Below are 16571 nucleotides of genomic sequence, written 5' to 3' on the forward strand. Positions count from 1 at the left end.
GTGTCAAAATTGTATTCAATCTTTGCTGTCTATTAAAATGTTACAATGGATGAATAAAAGCACCTGTGAACTACTGTGTGGAGTCTTATTTAGCGTCTACTTCTTGTCTCCATTGAATTCCCTCCTTCTGCACAAGACAAATTGAAACAGTTGATCAGCATTTGGATGTGAGGCCTACGTAGGCCTAATTCTTGAATGCAAACTAAGTACGAACGAAGAAGCCTTACCTCTTCGAAATGAATTCCTACATTTTTAACTTACTATCATGATCATCCTTTCGGCTGGTCTTTTCGACCTGTTCATGTTTGGAACTAATTTTTATTTTTGTGGCGGTGGTGTCCACGCTGGTTGCAGGAGGTGTGGATAGTTGCTGTTACAGGCACTAAAGGCACAAGCTCTGCAGTATGTGTATATGCTGCATCCATCTCCTGGTGTGTGTCTCCCTCAAGTGGATGTCAGTTAGCAAGCCAAGCAAATGCAGTCCATACAGCCAAGCACATTGTGACATCACGTGTGTCGCATAATGATGACATCACATGTGTCGCATCATGATGACATCATAGAGTGTGCATCATGATGACTTCACAGAGCCCTCACACTGTAGTGAAAAATTGAAATCTGCCTGCCAGGATGAACGGGTTGGTTGAAACAATCCAGATTTTAGAGACAGGAGGTTCAAGGCAGCCAGGGAACCTTCCATTGCAGAATGAATGTCCCACTGCTTAAGTGATGAAGTGCAAGTGCATAGCATTGTGTCAATGTGATAATAAGCACGGAGCCAGCAGGGACAGACGGGACGGGCGGCAGACGTCTGGTGGGTGTGGTTGTCGGAGGCGGACCAAATGCAAATGATTGTGCATCAGCCAGCCAGTCAGTCAGTCAAGCAGCCAGCAAGACAGGAGAGGAGAGAAAACTCACGATGCAGGAGTGAGTGATGGAATGTGGTTGCGCGCGCCTGGGTGACTGCCTGCTTGTCAGTCCGGACTTCTCCTTCCTTCCTCCTCTTCTTTGCTGTCGCCGCCGCCGCCAACAAAAGTCAAGTCAATCTGCAGATAGTGTGAGCGTGCGTTGGGGAGGGTGATTCTCCATGATGGATTGTAGATCCTGTTTCGGTTGCGCCGGTCCCTCAGCCCACATTCGGGTTATCGCTTCTCGGCCTTTTGGCTAAGATCAAGTGTAGTATCTGTTCTTATCAGTTTAATATCTGATACGCCCCCTATCTGGGGGCCATATATTAAATGGATTTTTAGAACAGGGAGATGGAAGAAGAGCTTGCTCTGTCCACTCCACGCATTGACCCGGTATTGCAGTACCTCCGGGACCGGTGCACCTTTCCTATTCTGTATTCCAAAAATAGATGAATGCTGACTTCTCAGCTTATTCCCCAGGATTTGCAATGTTTTTTTGCCTGCTGCATTGATCAACTCTTGGATTTTGTAAGCATGCTTTTTATACTGTGTCAAAATTGTATTCAATCTTTGCTGTCTATTAAAATGTTACAATGGATGAATAAAAGCACCTGTGAACTACTGTGTGGAGTCTTATTTAGCGTCTACTTCTTGTCTCCATTGAATTCCCTCCTTCTGCACAAGACAAATTGAAACAGTTGATCAGCATTTGGATGTGAGGCCTACGTAGGCCTAATTCTTGAATGCAAACTAAGTACGAACGAAGAAGCCTTACCTCTTCGAAATGAATTCCTACATTTTTAACTTACTATCATGATCATCCTTTCGGCTGGTCTTTTCGACCTGTTCATGTTTGGAACTAATTTTTATTTTTGTGGCGGTGGTGTCCACGCTGGTTGCAGGAGGTGTGGATAGTTGCTGTTACAGGCACTAAAGGCACAAGCTCTGCAGTATGTGTATATGCTGCATCCATCTCCTGGTGTGTGTCTCCCTCAAGTGGATGTCAGTTAGCAAGCCAAGCAAATGCAGTCCATACAGCCAAGCACATTGTGACATCACGTGTGTCGCATAATGATGACATCACATGTGTCGCATCATGATGACATCATAGAGTGTGCATCATGATGACTTCACAGAGCCCTCACACTGTAGTGAAAAATTGAAATCTGCCTGCCAGGATGAACGGGTTGGTTGAAACAATCCAGATTTTAGAGACAGGAGGTTCAAGGCAGCCAGGGAACCTTCCATTGCAGAATGAATGTCCCACTGCTTAAGTGATGAAGTGCAAGTGCATAGCATTGTGTCAATGTGATAATAAGCACGGAGCCAGCAGGGACAGACGGGACGGGCGGCAGACGTCTGGTGGGTGTGGTTGTCGGAGGCGGACCAAATGCAAATGATTGTGCATCAGCCAGCCAGTCAGTCAGTCAAGCAGCCAGCAAGACAGGAGAGGAGAGAAAACTCACGATGCAGGAGTGAGTGATGGAATGTGGTTGCGCGCGCCTGGGTGACTGCCTGCTTGTCAGTCCGGACTTCTCCTTCCTTCCTCCTCTTCTTTGCTGTCGCCGCCGCCGCCAACAAAAGTCAAGTCAATCTGCAGATAGTGTGAGCGTGCGTTGGGGAGGGTGATTCTCCATGATGGATTGTAGATCCTGTTTCGGTTGCGCCGGTCCCTCAGCCCACATTCGGGTTATCGCTTCTCGGCCTTTTGGCTAAGATCAAGTGTAGTATCTGTTCTTATCAGTTTAATATCTGATACGCCCCCTATCTGGGGGCCATATATTAAATGGATTTTTAGAACAGGGAGATGGAAGAAGAGCTTGCTCTGTCCACTCCACGCATTGACCCGGTATTGCAGTACCTCCGGGACCGGTGCACCTTTCCTATTCTGTATTCCAAAAATAGATGAATGCTGACTTCTCAGCTTATTCCCCAGGATTTGCAATGTTTTTTTGCCTGCTGCATTGATCAACTCTTGGATTTTGTAAGCATGCTTTTTATACTGTGTCAAAATTGTATTCAATCTTTGCTGTCTATTAAAATGTTACAATGGATGAATAAAAGCACCTGTGAACTACTGTGTGGAGTCTTATTTAGCGTCTACTTCTTGTCTCCATTGAATTCCCTCCTTCTGCACAAGACAAATTGAAACAGTTGATCAGCATTTGGATGTGAGGCCTACGTAGGCCTAATTCTTGAATGCAAACTAAGTACGAACGAAGAAGCCTTACCTCTTCGAAATGAATTCCTACATTTTTAACTTACTATCATGATCATCCTTTCGGCTGGTCTTTTCGACCTGTTCATGTTTGGAACTAATTTTTATTTTTGTGGCGGTGGTGTCCACGCTGGTTGCAGGAGGTGTGGATAGTTGCTGTTACAGGCACTAAAGGCACAAGCTCTGCAGTATGTGTATATGCTGCATCCATCTCCTGGTGTGTGTCTCCCTCAAGTGGATGTCAGTTAGCAAGCCAAGCAAATGCAGTCCATACAGCCAAGCACATTGTGACATCACGTGTGTCGCATAATGATGACATCACATGTGTCGCATCATGATGACATCATAGAGTGTGCATCATGATGACTTCACAGAGCCCTCACACTGTAGTGAAAAATTGAAATCTGCCTGCCAGGATGAACGGGTTGGTTGAAACAATCCAGATTTTAGAGACAGGAGGTTCAAGGCAGCCAGGGAACCTTCCATTGCAGAATGAATGTCCCACTGCTTAAGTGATGAAGTGCAAGTGCATAGCATTGTGTCAATGTGATAATAAGCACGGAGCCAGCAGGGACAGACGGGACGGGCGGCAGACGTCTGGTGGGTGTGGTTGTCGGAGGCGGACCAAATGCAAATGATTGTGCATCAGCCAGCCAGTCAGTCAGTCAAGCAGCCAGCAAGACAGGAGAGGAGAGAAAACTCACGATGCAGGAGTGAGTGATGGAATGTGGTTGCGCGCAGCCTGGGTGACTGCCTGCTTGTCAGTCCGGACTTCTCCTTCCTTCCTCCTCTTCTTTGCTGTCGCCGCCGCCGCCAACAAAAGTCAAGTCAATCTGCAGATAGTGTGAGCGTGCGTTGGGGAGGGTGATTCTCCATGATGGATTGTAGATCCTGTTTCGGTTGCGCCGGTCCCTCAGCCCACATTCGGGTTATCGCTTCTCGGCCTTTTGGCTAAGATCAAGTGTAGTATCTGTTCTTATCAGTTTAATATCTGATACGCCCCCTATCTGGGGGCCATATATTAAATGGATTTTTAGAACAGGGAGATGGAAGAAGAGCTTGCTCTGTCCACTCCACGCATTGACCCGGTATTGCAGTACCTCCGGGACCGGTGCACCTTTCCTATTCTGTATTCCAAAAATAGATGAATGCTGACTTCTCAGCTTATTCCCCAGGATTTGCAATGTTTTTTTGCCTGCTGCATTGATCAACTCTTGGATTTTGTAAGCATGCTTTTTATACTGTGTCAAAATTGTATTCAATCTTTGCTGTCTATTAAAATGTTACAATGGATGAATAAAAGCACCTGTGAACTACTGTGTGGAGTCTTATTTAGCGTCTACTTCTTGTCTCCATTGAATTCCCTCCTTCTGCACAAGACAAATTGAAACAGTTGATCAGCATTTGGATGTGAGGCCTACGTAGGCCTAATTCTTGAATGCAAACTAAGTACGAACGAAGAAGCCTTACCTCTTCGAAATGAATTCCTACATTTTTAACTTACTATCATGATCATCCTTTCGGCTGGTCTTTTCGACCTGTTCATGTTTGGAACTAATTTTTATTTTTGTGGCGGTGGTGTCCACGCTGGTTGCAGGAGGTGTGGATAGTTGCTGTTACAGGCACTAAAGGCACAAGCTCTGCAGTATGTGTATATGCTGCATCCATCTCCTGGTGTGTGTCTCCCTCAAGTGGATGTCAGTTAGCAAGCCAAGCAAATGCAGTCCATACAGCCAAGCACATTGTGACATCACGTGTGTCGCATAATGATGACATCACATGTGTCGCATCATGATGACATCATAGAGTGTGCATCATGATGACTTCACAGAGCCCTCACACTGTAGTGAAAAATTGAAATCTGCCTGCCAGGATGAACGGGTTGGTTGAAACAATCCAGATTTTAGAGACAGGAGGTTCAAGGCAGCCAGGGAACCTTCCATTGCAGAATGAATGTCCCACTGCTTAAGTGATGAAGTGCAAGTGCATAGCATTGTGTCAATGTGATAATAAGCACGGAGCCAGCAGGGACAGACGGGACGGGCGGCAGACGTCTGGTGGGTGTGGTTGTCGGAGGCGGACCAAATGCAAATGATTGTGCATCAGCCAGCCAGTCAGTCAGTCAAGCAGCCAGCAAGACAGGAGAGGAGAGAAAACTCACGATGCAGGAGTGAGTGATGGAATGTGGTTGCGCGCGCCTGGGTGACTGCCTGCTTGTCAGTCCGGACTTCTCCTTCCTTCCTCCTCTTCTTTGCTGTCGCCGCCGCCGCCAACAAAAGTCAAGTCAATCTGCAGATAGTGTGAGCGTGCGTTGGGGAGGGTGATTCTCCATGATGGATTGTAGATCCTGTTTCGGTTGCGCCGGTCCCTCAGCCCACATTCGGGTTATCGCTTCTCGGCCTTTTGGCTAAGATCAAGTGTAGTATCTGTTCTTATCAGTTTAATATCTGATACGCCCCCTATCTGGGGGCCATATATTAAATGGATTTTTAGAACAGGGAGATGGAAGAAGAGCTTGCTCTGTCCACTCCACGCATTGACCCGGTATTGCAGTACCTCCGGGACCGGTGCACCTTTCCTATTCTGTATTCCAAAAATAGATGAATGCTGACTTCTCAGCTTATTCCCCAGGATTTGCAATGTTTTTTTGCCTGCTGCATTGATCAACTCTTGGATTTTGTAAGCATGCTTTTTATACTGTGTCAAAATTGTATTCAATCTTTGCTGTCTATTAAAATGTTACAATGGATGAATAAAAGCACCTGTGAACTACTGTGTGGAGTCTTATTTAGCGTCTACTTCTTGTCTCCATTGAATTCCCTCCTTCTGCACAAGACAAATTGAAACAGTTGATCAGCATTTGGATGTGAGGCCTACGTAGGCCTAATTCTTGAATGCAAACTAAGTACGAACGAAGAAGCCTTACCTCTTCGAAATGAATTCCTACATTTTTAACTTACTATCATGATCATCCTTTCGGCTGGTCTTTTCGACCTGTTCATGTTTGGAACTAATTTTTATTTTTGTGGCGGTGGTGTCCACGCTGGTTGCAGGAGGTGTGGATAGTTGCTGTTACAGGCACTAAAGGCACAAGCTCTGCAGTATGTGTATATGCTGCATCCATCTCCTGGTGTGTGTCTCCCTCAAGTGGATGTCAGTTAGCAAGCCAAGCAAATGCAGTCCATACAGCCAAGCACATTGTGACATCACGTGTGTCGCATAATGATGACATCACATGTGTCGCATCATGATGACATCATAGAGTGTGCATCATGATGACTTCACAGAGCCCTCACACTGTAGTGAAAAATTGAAATCTGCCTGCCAGGATGAACGGGTTGGTTGAAACAATCCAGATTTTAGAGACAGGAGGTTCAAGGCAGCCAGGGAACCTTCCATTGCAGAATGAATGTCCCACTGCTTAAGTGATGAAGTGCAAGTGCATAGCATTGTGTCAATGTGATAATAAGCACGGAGCCAGCAGGGACAGACGGGACGGGCGGCAGACGTCTGGTGGGTGTGGTTGTCGGAGGCGGACCAAATGCAAATGATTGTGCATCAGCCAGCCAGTCAGTCAGTCAAGCAGCCAGCAAGACAGGAGAGGAGAGAAAACTCACGATGCAGGAGTGAGTGATGGAATGTGGTTGCGCGCGCCTGGGTGACTGCCTGCTTGTCAGTCCGGACTTCTCCTTCCTTCCTCCTCTTCTTTGCTGTCGCCGCCGCCGCCAACAAAAGTCAAGTCAATCTGCAGATAGTGTGAGCGTGCGTTGGGGAGGGTGATTCTCCATGATGGATTGTAGATCCTGTTTCGGTTGCGCCGGTCCCTCAGCCCACATTCGGGTTATCGCTTCTCGGCCTTTTGGCTAAGATCAAGTGTAGTATCTGTTCTTATCAGTTTAATATCTGATACGCCCCCTATCTGGGGGCCATATATTAAATGGATTTTTAGAACAGGGAGATGGAAGAAGAGCTTGCTCTGTCCACTCCACGCATTGACCCGGTATTGCAGTACCTCCGGGACCGGTGCACCTTTCCTATTCTGTATTCCAAAAATAGATGAATGCTGACTTCTCAGCTTATTCCCCAGGATTTGCAATGTTTTTTTGCCTGCTGCATTGATCAACTCTTGGATTTTGTAAGCATGCTTTTTATACTGTGTCAAAATTGTATTCAATCTTTGCTGTCTATTAAAATGTTACAATGGATGAATAAAAGCACCTGTGAACTACTGTGTGGAGTCTTATTTAGCGTCTACTTCTTGTCTCCATTGAATTCCCTCCTTCTGCACAAGACAAATTGAAACAGTTGATCAGCATTTGGATGTGAGGCCTACGTAGGCCTAATTCTTGAATGCAAACTAAGTACGAACGAAGAAGCCTTACCTCTTCGAAATGAATTCCTACATTTTTAACTTACTATCATGATCATCCTTTCGGCTGGTCTTTTCGACCTGTTCATGTTTGGAACTAATTTTTATTTTTGTGGCGGTGGTGTCCACGCTGGTTGCAGGAGGTGTGGATAGTTGCTGTTACAGGCACTAAAGGCACAAGCTCTGCAGTATGTGTATATGCTGCATCCATCTCCTGGTGTGTGTCTCCCTCAAGTGGATGTCAGTTAGCAAGCCAAGCAAATGCAGTCCATACAGCCAAGCACATTGTGACATCACGTGTGTCGCATAATGATGACATCACATGTGTCGCATCATGATGACATCATAGAGTGTGCATCATGATGACTTCACAGAGCCCTCACACTGTAGTGAAAAATTGAAATCTGCCTGCCAGGATGAACGGGTTGGTTGAAACAATCCAGATTTTAGAGACAGGAGGTTCAAGGCAGCCAGGGAACCTTCCATTGCAGAATGAATGTCCCACTGCTTAAGTGATGAAGTGCAAGTGCATAGCATTGTGTCAATGTGATAATAAGCACGGAGCCAGCAGGGACAGACGGGACGGGCGGCAGACGTCTGGTGGGTGTGGTTGTCGGAGGCGGACCAAATGCAAATGATTGTGCATCAGCCAGCCAGTCAGTCAGTCAAGCAGCCAGCAAGACAGGAGAGGAGAGAAAACTCACGATGCAGGAGTGAGTGATGGAATGTGGTTGCGCGCGCCTGGGTGACTGCCTGCTTGTCAGTCCGGACTTCTCCTTCCTTCCTCCTCTTCTTTGCTGTCGCCGCCGCCGCCAACAAAAGTCAAGTCAATCTGCAGATAGTGTGAGCGTGCGTTGGGGAGGGTGATTCTCCATGATGGATTGTAGATCCTGTTTCGGTTGCGCCGGTCCCTCAGCCCACATTCGGGTTATCGCTTCTCGGCCTTTTGGCTAAGATCAAGTGTAGTATCTGTTCTTATCAGTTTAATATCTGATACGCCCCCTATCTGGGGGCCATATATTAAATGGATTTTTAGAACAGGGAGATGGAAGAAGAGCTTGCTCTGTCCACTCCACGCATTGACCCGGTATTGCAGTACCTCCGGGACCGGTGCACCTTTCCTATTCTGTATTCCAAAAATAGATGAATGCTGACTTCTCAGCTTATTCCCCAGGATTTGCAATGTTTTTTTGCCTGCTGCATTGATCAACTCTTGGATTTTGTAAGCATGCTTTTTATACTGTGTCAAAATTGTATTCAATCTTTGCTGTCTATTAAAATGTTACAATGGATGAATAAAAGCACCTGTGAACTACTGTGTGGAGTCTTATTTAGCGTCTACTTCTTGTCTCCATTGAATTCCCTCCTTCTGCACAAGACAAATTGAAACAGTTGATCAGCATTTGGATGTGAGGCCTACGTAGGCCTAATTCTTGAATGCAAACTAAGTACGAACGAAGAAGCCTTACCTCTTCGAAATGAATTCCTACATTTTTAACTTACTATCATGATCATCCTTTCGGCTGGTCTTTTCGACCTGTTCATGTTTGGAACTAATTTTTATTTTTGTGGCGGTGGTGTCCACGCTGGTTGCAGGAGGTGTGGATAGTTGCTGTTACAGGCACTAAAGGCACAAGCTCTGCAGTATGTGTATATGCTGCATCCATCTCCTGGTGTGTGTCTCCCTCAAGTGGATGTCAGTTAGCAAGCCAAGCAAATGCAGTCCATACAGCCAAGCACATTGTGACATCACGTGTGTCGCATAATGATGACATCACATGTGTCGCATCATGATGACATCATAGAGTGTGCATCATGATGACTTCACAGAGCCCTCACACTGTAGTGAAAAATTGAAATCTGCCTGCCAGGATGAACGGGTTGGTTGAAACAATCCAGATTTTAGAGACAGGAGGTTCAAGGCAGCCAGGGAACCTTCCATTGCAGAATGAATGTCCCACTGCTTAAGTGATGAAGTGCAAGTGCATAGCATTGTGTCAATGTGATAATAAGCACGGAGCCAGCAGGGACAGACGGGACGGGCGGCAGACGTCTGGTGGGTGTGGTTGTCGGAGGCGGACCAAATGCAAATGATTGTGCATCAGCCAGCCAGTCAGTCAGTCAAGCAGCCAGCAAGACAGGAGAGGAGAGAAAACTCACGATGCAGGAGTGAGTGATGGAATGTGGTTGCGCGCGCCTGGGTGACTGCCTGCTTGTCAGTCCGGACTTCTCCTTCCTTCCTCCTCTTCTTTGCTGTCGCCGCCGCCGCCAACAAAAGTCAAGTCAATCTGCAGATAGTGTGAGCGTGCGTTGGGGAGGGTGATTCTCCATGATGGATTGTAGATCCTGTTTCGGTTGCGCCGGTCCCTCAGCCCACATTCGGGTTATCGCTTCTCGGCCTTTTGGCTAAGATCAAGTGTAGTATCTGTTCTTATCAGTTTAATATCTGATACGCCCCCTATCTGGGGGCCATATATTAAATGGATTTTTAGAACAGGGAGATGGAAGAAGAGCTTGCTCTGTCCACTCCACGCATTGACCCGGTATTGCAGTACCTCCGGGACCGGTGCACCTTTCCTATTCTGTATTCCAAAAATAGATGAATGCTGACTTCTCAGCTTATTCCCCAGGATTTGCAATGTTTTTTTGCCTGCTGCATTGATCAACTCTTGGATTTTGTAAGCATGCTTTTTATACTGTGTCAAAATTGTATTCAATCTTTGCTGTCTATTAAAATGTTACAATGGATGAATAAAAGCACCTGTGAACTACTGTGTGGAGTCTTATTTAGCGTCTACTTCTTGTCTCCATTGAATTCCCTCCTTCTGCACAAGACAAATTGAAACAGTTGATCAGCATTTGGATGTGAGGCCTACGTAGGCCTAATTCTTGAATGCAAACTAAGTACGAACGAAGAAGCCTTACCTCTTCGAAATGAATTCCTACATTTTTAACTTACTATCATGATCATCCTTTCGGCTGGTCTTTTCGACCTGTTCATGTTTGGAACTAATTTTTATTTTTGTGGCGGTGGTGTCCACGCTGGTTGCAGGAGGTGTGGATAGTTGCTGTTACAGGCACTAAAGGCACAAGCTCTGCAGTATGTGTATATGCTGCATCCATCTCCTGGTGTGTGTCTCCCTCAAGTGGATGTCAGTTAGCAAGCCAAGCAAATGCAGTCCATACAGCCAAGCACATTGTGACATCACGTGTGTCGCATAATGATGACATCACATGTGTCGCATCATGATGACATCATAGAGTGTGCATCATGATGACTTCACAGAGCCCTCACACTGTAGTGAAAAATTGAAATCTGCCTGCCAGGATGAACGGGTTGGTTGAAACAATCCAGATTTTAGAGACAGGAGGTTCAAGGCAGCCAGGGAACCTTCCATTGCAGAATGAATGTCCCACTGCTTAAGTGATGAAGTGCAAGTGCATAGCATTGTGTCAATGTGATAATAAGCACGGAGCCAGCAGGGACAGACGGGACGGGCGGCAGACGTCTGGTGGGTGTGGTTGTCGGAGGCGGACCAAATGCAAATGATTGTGCATCAGCCAGCCAGTCAGTCAGTCAAGCAGCCAGCAAGACAGGAGAGGAGAGAAAACTCACGATGCAGGAGTGAGTGATGGAATGTGGTTGCGCGCGCCTGGGTGACTGCCTGCTTGTCAGTCCGGACTTCTCCTTCCTTCCTCCTCTTCTTTGCTGTCGCCGCCGCCGCCAACAAAAGTCAAGTCAATCTGCAGATAGTGTGAGCGTGCGTTGGGGAGGGTGATTCTCCATGATGGATTGTAGATCCTGTTTCGGTTGCGCCGGTCCCTCAGCCCACATTCGGGTTATCGCTTCTCGGCCTTTTGGCTAAGATCAAGTGTAGTATCTGTTCTTATCAGTTTAATATCTGATACGCCCCCTATCTGGGGGCCATATATTAAATGGATTTTTAGAACAGGGAGATGGAAGAAGAGCTTGCTCTGTCCACTCCACGCATTGACCCGGTATTGCAGTACCTCCGGGACCGGTGCACCTTTCCTATTCTGTATTCCAAAAATAGATGAATGCTGACTTCTCAGCTTATTCCCCAGGATTTGCAATGTTTTTTTGCCTGCTGCATTGATCAACTCTTGGATTTTGTAAGCATGCTTTTTATACTGTGTCAAAATTGTATTCAATCTTTGCTGTCTATTAAAATGTTACAATGGATGAATAAAAGCACCTGTGAACTACTGTGTGGAGTCTTATTTAGCGTCTACTTCTTGTCTCCATTGAATTCCCTCCTTCTGCACAAGACAAATTGAAACAGTTGATCAGCATTTGGATGTGAGGCCTACGTAGGCCTAATTCTTGAATGCAAACTAAGTACGAACGAAGAAGCCTTACCTCTTCGAAATGAATTCCTACATTTTTAACTTACTATCATGATCATCCTTTCGGCTGGTCTTTTCGACCTGTTCATGTTTGGAACTAATTTTTATTTTTGTGGCGGTGGTGTCCACGCTGGTTGCAGGAGGTGTGGATAGTTGCTGTTACAGGCACTAAAGGCACAAGCTCTGCAGTATGTGTATATGCTGCATCCATCTCCTGGTGTGTGTCTCCCTCAAGTGGATGTCAGTTAGCAAGCCAAGCAAATGCAGTCCATACAGCCAAGCACATTGTGACATCACGTGTGTCGCATAATGATGACATCACATGTGTCGCATCATGATGACATCATAGAGTGTGCATCATGATGACTTCACAGAGCCCTCACACTGTAGTGAAAAATTGAAATCTGCCTGCCAGGATGAACGGGTTGGTTGAAACAATCCAGATTTTAGAGACAGGAGGTTCAAGGCAGCCAGGGAACCTTCCATTGCAGAATGAATGTCCCACTGCTTAAGTGATGAAGTGCAAGTGCATAGCATTGTGTCAATGTGATAATAAGCACGGAGCCAGCAGGGACAGACGGGACGGGCGGCAGACGTCTGGTGGGTGTGGTTGTCGGAGGCGGACCAAATGCAAATGATTGTGCATCAGCCAGCCAGTCAGTCAGTCAAGCAGCCAGCAAGACAGGAGAGGAGAGAAAACTCACGATGCAGGAGTGAGTGATGGAATGTGGTTGCGCGCGCCTGGGTGACTGCCTGCTTGTCAGTCCGGACTTCTCCTTCCTTCCTCCTCTTCTTTGCTGTCGCCGCCGCCGCCAACAAAAGTCAAGTCAATCTGCAGATAGTGTGAGCGTGCGTTGGGGAGGGTGATTCTCCATGATGGATTGTAGATCCTGTTTCGGTTGCGCCGGTCCCTCAGCCCACATTCGGGTTATCGCTTCTCGGCCTTTTGGCTAAGATCAAGTGTAGTATCTGTTCTTATCAGTTTAATATCTGATACGCCCCCTATCTGGGGGCCATATATTAAATGGATTTTTAGAACAGGGAGATGGAAGAAGAGCTTGCTCTGTCCACTCCACGCATTGACCCGGTATTGCAGTACCTCCGGGACCGGTGCACCTTTCCTATTCTGTATTCCAAAAATAGATGAATGCTGACTTCTCAGCTTATTCCCCAGGATTTGCAATGTTTTTTTGCCTGCTGCATTGATCAACTCTTGGATTTTGTAAGCATGCTTTTTATACTGTGTCAAAATTGTATTCAATCTTTGCTGTCTATTAAAATGTTACAATGGATGAATAAAAGCACCTGTGAACTACTGTGTGGAGTCTTATTTAGCGTCTACTTCTTGTCTCCATTGAATTCCCTCCTTCTGCACAAGACAAATTGAAACAGTTGATCAGCATTTGGATGTGAGGCCTACGTAGGCCTAATTCTTGAATGCAAACTAAGTACGAACGAAGAAGCCTTACCTCTTCGAAATGAATTCCTACATTTTTAACTTACTATCATGATCATCCTTTCGGCTGGTCTTTTCGACCTGTTCATGTTTGGAACTAATTTTTATTTTTGTGGCGGTGGTGTCCACGCTGGTTGCAGGAGGTGTGGATAGTTGCTGTTACAGGCACTAAAGGCACAAGCTCTGCAGTATGTGTATATGCTGCATCCATCTCCTGGTGTGTGTCTCCCTCAAGTGGATGTCAGTTAGCAAGCCAAGCAAATGCAGTCCATACAGCCAAGCACATTGTGACATCACGTGTGTCGCATAATGATGACATCACATGTGTCGCATCATGATGACATCATAGAGTGTGCATCATGATGACTTCACAGAGCCCTCACACTGTAGTGAAAAATTGAAATCTGCCTGCCAGGATGAACGGGTTGGTTGAAACAATCCAGATTTTAGAGACAGGAGGTTCAAGGCAGCCAGGGAACCTTCCATTGCAGAATGAATGTCCCACTGCTTAAGTGATGAAGTGCAAGTGCATAGCATTGTGTCAATGTGATAATAAGCACGGAGCCAGCAGGGACAGACGGGACGGGCGGCAGACGTCTGGTGGGTGTGGTTGTCGGAGGCGGACCAAATGCAAATGATTGTGCATCAGCCAGCCAGTCAGTCAGTCAAGCAGCCAGCAAGACAGGAGAGGAGAGAAAACTCACGATGCAGGAGTGAGTGATGGAATGTGGTTGCGCGCGCCTGGGTGACTGCCTGCTTGTCAGTCCGGACTTCTCCTTCCTTCCTCCTCTTCTTTGCTGTCGCCGCCGCCGCCAACAAAAGTCAAGTCAATCTGCAGATAGTGTGAGCGTGCGTTGGGGAGGGTGATTCTCCATGATGGATTGTAGATCCTGTTTCGGTTGCGCCGGTCCCTCAGCCCACATTCGGGTTATCGCTTCTCGGCCTTTTGGCTAAGATCAAGTGTAGTATCTGTTCTTATCAGTTTAATATCTGATACGCCCCCTATCTGGGGGCCATATATTAAATGGATTTTTAGAACAGGGAGATGGAAGAAGAGCTTGCTCTGTCCACTCCACGCATTGACCCGGTATTGCAGTACCTCCGGGACCGGTGCACCTTTCCTATTCTGTATTCCAAAAATAGATGAATGCTGACTTCTCAGCTTATTCCCCAGGATTTGCAATGTTTTTTTGCCTGCTGCATTGATCAACTCTTGGATTTTGTAAGCATGCTTTTTATACTGTGTCAAAATTGTATTCAATCTTTGCTGTCTATTAAAATGTTACAATGGATGAATAAAAGCACCTGTGAACTACTGTGTGGAGTCTTATTTAGCGTCTACTTCTTGTCTCCATTGAATTCCCTCCTTCTGCACAAGACAAATTGAAACAGTTGATCAGCATTTGGATGTGAGGCCTACGTAGGCCTAATTCTTGAATGCAAACTAAGTACGAACGAAGAAGCCTTACCTCTTCGAAATGAATTCCTACATTTTTAACTTACTATCATGATCATCCTTTCGGCTGGTCTTTTCGACCTGTTCATGTTTGGAACTAATTTTTATTTTTGTGGCGGTGGTGTCCACGCTGGTTGCAGGAGGTGTGGATAGTTGCTGTTACAGGCACTAAAGGCACAAGCTCTGCAGTATGTGTATATGCTGCATCCATCTCCTGGTGTGTGTCTCCCTCAAGTGGATGTCAGTTAGCAAGCCAAGCAAATGCAGTCCATACAGCCAAGCACATTGTGACATCACGTGTGTCGCATAATGATGACATCACATGTGTCGCATCATGATGACATCATAGAGTGTGCATCATGATGACTTCACAGAGCCCTCACACTGTAGTGAAAAATTGAAATCTGCCTGCCAGGATGAACGGGTTGGTTGAAACAATCCAGATTTTAGAGACAGGAGGTTCAAGGCAGCCAGGGAACCTTCCATTGCAGAATGAATGTCCCACTGCTTAAGTGATGAAGTGCAAGTGCATAGCATTGTGTCAATGTGATAATAAGCACGGAGCCAGCAGGGACAGACGGGACGGGCGGCAGACGTCTGGTGGGTGTGGTTGTCGGAGGCGGACCAAATGCAAATGATTGTGCATCAGCCAGCCAGTCAGTCAGTCAAGCAGCCAGCAAGACAGGAGAGGAGAGAAAACTCACGATGCAGGAGTGAGTGATGGAATGTGGTTGCGCGCGCCTGGGTGACTGCCTGCTTGTCAGTCCGGACTTCTCCTTCCTTCCTCCTCTTCTTTGCTGTCGCCGCCGCCGCCAACAAAAGTCAAGTCAATCTGCAGATAGTGTGAGCGTGCGTTGGGGAGGGTGATTCTCCATGATGGATTGTAGATCCTGTTTCGGTTGCGCCGGTCCCTCAGCCCACATTCGGGTTATCGCTTCTCGGCCTTTTGGCTAAGATCAAGTGTAGTATCTGTTCTTATCAGTTTAATATCTGATACGCCCCCTATCTGGGGGCCATATATTAAATGGATTTTTAGAACAGGGAGATGGAAGAAGAGCTTGCTCTGTCCACTCCACGCATTGACCCGGTATTGCAGTACCTCCGGGACCGGTGCACCTTTCCTATTCTGTATTCCAAAAATAGATGAATGCTGACTTCTCAGCTTATTCCCCAGGATTTGCAATGTTTTTTTGCCTGCTGCATTGATCAACTCTTGGATTTTGTAAGCATGCTTTTTATACTGTGTCAAAATTGTATTCAATCTTTGCTGTCTATTAAAATGTTACAATGGATGAATAAAAGCACCTGTGAACTACTGTGTGGAGTCTTATTTAGCGTCTACTTCTTGTCTCCATTGAATTCCCTCCTTCTGCACAAGACAAATTGAAACAGTTGATCAGCATTTGGATGTGAGGCCTACGTAGGCCTAATTCTTGAATGCAAACTAAGTACGAACGAAGAAGCCTTACCTCTTCGAAATGAATTCCTACATTTTTAACTTACTATCATGATCATCCTTTCGGCTGGTCTTTTCGACCTGTTCATGTTTGGAACTAATTTTTATTTTTGTGGCGGTGGTGTCCACGCTGGTTGCAGGAGGTGTGGATAGTTGCTGTTACAGGCACTAAAGGCACAAGCTCTGCAGTATGTGTATATGCTGCATCCATCTCCTGGTGTGTGTCTCCCTCAAGTGGATGTCAGTTAGCAAGCCAAGCAAATGCAGTCCATACAGCCAAGCACATTGTGACATCACGTGTGTCGCATAATGATGACATCACATGTGTCGCATCATGATG

General features: G+C 46.3%; 11 non-coding genes across 11 annotated transcripts; all 11 read left to right on the plus strand.

Annotated features, from left to right (window-relative positions):
- The first annotated feature begins 1144 nt into the window (after nt 1–1144).
- Nucleotides 1145–1335, plus strand: LOC135011423 (U2 spliceosomal RNA). Its single transcript, XR_010210515.1, has one exon. It is a non-coding gene; the product is annotated as a U2 spliceosomal RNA (small nuclear RNA).
- Nucleotides 1336–2600: 1265 nt separating this feature from the next.
- LOC135011434 (U2 spliceosomal RNA) lies at nt 2601–2791 on the plus strand. The gene has a single exon (XR_010210526.1). It is a non-coding gene; the product is annotated as a U2 spliceosomal RNA (small nuclear RNA).
- Nucleotides 2792–4057: 1266 nt separating this feature from the next.
- LOC135011445 (U2 spliceosomal RNA) lies at nt 4058–4248 on the plus strand. The gene has a single exon (XR_010210537.1). It is a non-coding gene; the product is annotated as a U2 spliceosomal RNA (small nuclear RNA).
- Nucleotides 4249–5513: 1265 nt separating this feature from the next.
- LOC135011456 (U2 spliceosomal RNA) lies at nt 5514–5704 on the plus strand. Its single transcript, XR_010210548.1, has one exon. It is a non-coding gene; the product is annotated as a U2 spliceosomal RNA (small nuclear RNA).
- A 1265-nt stretch (nt 5705–6969) lies between these two features.
- On the plus strand, nt 6970–7160 carry LOC135011459 (U2 spliceosomal RNA). Its single transcript, XR_010210549.1, has one exon. It is a non-coding gene; the product is annotated as a U2 spliceosomal RNA (small nuclear RNA).
- Nucleotides 7161–8425: 1265 nt separating this feature from the next.
- Nucleotides 8426–8616, plus strand: LOC135011424 (U2 spliceosomal RNA). Its single transcript, XR_010210516.1, has one exon. It is a non-coding gene; the product is annotated as a U2 spliceosomal RNA (small nuclear RNA).
- Nucleotides 8617–9881: 1265 nt separating this feature from the next.
- On the plus strand, nt 9882–10072 carry LOC135011425 (U2 spliceosomal RNA). Its single transcript, XR_010210517.1, has one exon. It is a non-coding gene; the product is annotated as a U2 spliceosomal RNA (small nuclear RNA).
- A 1265-nt stretch (nt 10073–11337) lies between these two features.
- Nucleotides 11338–11528, plus strand: LOC135011426 (U2 spliceosomal RNA). Its single transcript, XR_010210518.1, has one exon. It is a non-coding gene; the product is annotated as a U2 spliceosomal RNA (small nuclear RNA).
- Nucleotides 11529–12793: 1265 nt separating this feature from the next.
- LOC135011427 (U2 spliceosomal RNA) lies at nt 12794–12984 on the plus strand. The gene has a single exon (XR_010210519.1). It is a non-coding gene; the product is annotated as a U2 spliceosomal RNA (small nuclear RNA).
- A 1265-nt stretch (nt 12985–14249) lies between these two features.
- LOC135011428 (U2 spliceosomal RNA) lies at nt 14250–14440 on the plus strand. The gene has a single exon (XR_010210520.1). It is a non-coding gene; the product is annotated as a U2 spliceosomal RNA (small nuclear RNA).
- Nucleotides 14441–15705: 1265 nt separating this feature from the next.
- Nucleotides 15706–15896, plus strand: LOC135011429 (U2 spliceosomal RNA). The gene has a single exon (XR_010210521.1). It is a non-coding gene; the product is annotated as a U2 spliceosomal RNA (small nuclear RNA).
- Nucleotides 15897–16571: the final 675 nt, after the last annotated feature.

This window comes from Pseudophryne corroboree, unplaced genomic scaffold (assembly GCF_028390025.1).
Source record: "Pseudophryne corroboree isolate aPseCor3 unplaced genomic scaffold, aPseCor3.hap2 scaffold_2439, whole genome shotgun sequence".
Classification (NCBI taxonomy): domain Eukaryota; kingdom Metazoa; phylum Chordata; class Amphibia; order Anura; family Myobatrachidae; genus Pseudophryne; species Pseudophryne corroboree.